Source organism: Theobroma umbraticum, unplaced genomic scaffold (genome assembly GCF_002168275.2).
Source record: "Theobroma umbraticum cultivar Fairchild unplaced genomic scaffold, ASM216827v3 scaffold_4.1, whole genome shotgun sequence".
NCBI classification, from domain to species: domain Eukaryota; kingdom Viridiplantae; phylum Streptophyta; class Magnoliopsida; order Malvales; family Malvaceae; genus Theobroma; species Theobroma umbraticum.
The window spans coordinates 5,107,352-5,109,890 of record NW_018397258.1 but is presented as its reverse complement, the minus strand read 5'-3'; positions in this window follow the sequence as shown (position 1 = coordinate 5,109,890).

Below are 2,539 nucleotides of genomic sequence, written 5' to 3'. Positions count from 1 at the left end.
ACAAAAAAAAAAAAAGCCAGGGAACACATTAGCCTCTTCGAAGAGAATTTGTTTTTAAAGTCTTTCCCAAAGGTGACATGCCTAATCACTAAATTAATGAAAATTATATCTCTCGAGAAAGAAACTATTTTCCCTCCAACCAAACACAGCTTAAGCAAGAAAAACCTCTCAAACCACGCAGACAATAAAAGAAAGAGAATACCCGTCTTGAAGCAATCTAGCCTGAAACTGATTAACCAGAATTTATTACATAATCAAAATATAATCTTTCTTACATAAAAAAACGTTTAAATCTTTAAAAGCTAATCTACAGAGAAATAGGTTGTAAGCAGAAAAATAATGGACACATAAATGGATTACCAAGCTAGAGAAGATGAAGTTGGAAGCTATAGATTAGCTGCAGCGGTCAGGCGTGTGATCGAAGCTGTCCATTTTACGAGAGACAGAGCTCTCCCTTTTGAGCTTTTTCCTTTGATGCTGTTAAAGTTGCAACTGGGAGAGAAGCAACTGTAAAAAAATAATAATAGATTAAAAAAACAAAGGAGGGAGGTGGAAAGTGGAGGAAGGCAAAAGCGAAAAGGCTTCACGGAAAAGAGTAGGCGACACACGAATTCGAAGGAAAGGCTTACACGTGCGGAACCCGACTTGGATTTTTCTTTTTAGTGTCGTAGGAGTACATTTATATTTTGAAGACCTTCATCGCACGTGTGAATTAATTTTGGTGATGAAGCGTCCAGATTGGGTTGGATTTTGGAGCATCTCCATTTATGACTAGTGAGGATTACATCACGTTGTCAGCTAATTGGGTCGAAAGATGGCTCGGACCTAAAATTTCGAAAAAGTGTAAATACGTACAATAATAAAATAAAGTTATAGGATGCTATTTATGCTTTAGTACTCCTATGCAATTTTCATAATTAAATATATAATATTATATTTCATGTGTTGAAGTGAGTATATGTATAACTTATGTAATGCTGATTGTGAGTAGATGCATATATAAAAGAAGGAAAGTATGAAAGAATCGTAGAAAATTGACATGGAAATTACTGTTTTGGTAATTGAGGAAAAAATGATGATAGTTTTTGACTAGGTGGAGCCCATATTAATTCATGAACCACGAGGTATACGATTTAATTACAGGATCATTCCACGTCAAATTTGTAATTGAGATGGTTTTGCCGGGGCGGAGTCTAGCCTCTCGCCCACAGAAATTTTAGTCAAATTTCTAAAGCAGGTGTGCAAACGATGCGACACATTTTGGACTTTCGAAGCCAACGAGCAACGATAAAACGATACTTTGTCCGAAAATGGGTTAGGACTCAGGATAAATACTAAGAGGTAAACCATCAAGATCAACCTGTCTTCTTGCTTCCCAAGTGCTGTGTGACCATCATTTCTAGCACTCATCTAAAGTTTAAATCAATCGTGAATTTAAATAAATATTTGGAGAATGCCCCATCTTTGGGCAAAGTTTCAGATTTATCTTTGGTCCCATAATGGACCTACCTCTTATGAAATAAAATTCTTTTTTGCCTTGACAAAAAAAGAATATTTATCCGCAATTATGAGCTAATCAACACTTAAACAAAATGTTTTTCAATTAATTATCATAAAGAATTTACCTATTTTCAGAAACCCGAAGAACAAGAAGAAACTTTATTTTCAGATCCCTGGTCCAAAGCCATACAGCCAAAATGGAAAACCGCAAGATAGGGTGCATACGTAGTAATACGATACCCATGGCCTTTTGCTGGGTTGGGTCCACTACAGATGGTGGTGAAAGGGTTGGATTGAAAGCAACTTATTCCGGTCACATGAAATGAACATAAACTGATTGATGTGCACCACACCAACCCACATGCCTTGAATCCTGAAGCCCAATGGGAAGTTTTATTATTGTTACCATGAAAGTACTCCAACATCCATTTAGAAAAGATATACATGGAGCCGCAATCTCCATACAAACCTGGGCACATTCAATGCATTTGGAGCTGCCATCATATAAAATGACGATTATAACATTATCACTGCTGAACAACTTCAATTTTCACAGGACAAAAAGTTGATGCAGATCAAGTAGACTAGTCCCTTAAAACCTAAAACTTTAGCGAACCTTATCAGAAGGCCCATTTACAGATCAATGATTATGCCCATTACCAAAATGGACAATACTAACTACAACCGGACCAAGTGATAAAATATTCGACTCTGTAAAGCCAGAGTTATACATGCTGCATCTCCTAGAGGGGTAATAATGAAACGCTAAAAATGAACATTAGCCTCGTACAGAATTCAGATAATTAATAGAATTAATGATGATCCATATCATAAATATGCATCAGCAGGAGCTTATGAAAAAAAAATGTTACAAAACAAACATGTGTGTGTCATACAATCCACAAAAATTAACTCAACAAAAATTAGCTGACATAGCTGCCATATAGACCCCAATATGAAACTTTATAAAGAGAAAAAGACAAACAACAAAATACATGCAAAGCTCACCTTATCAATGCCCATGGATTTCATAAGAAGA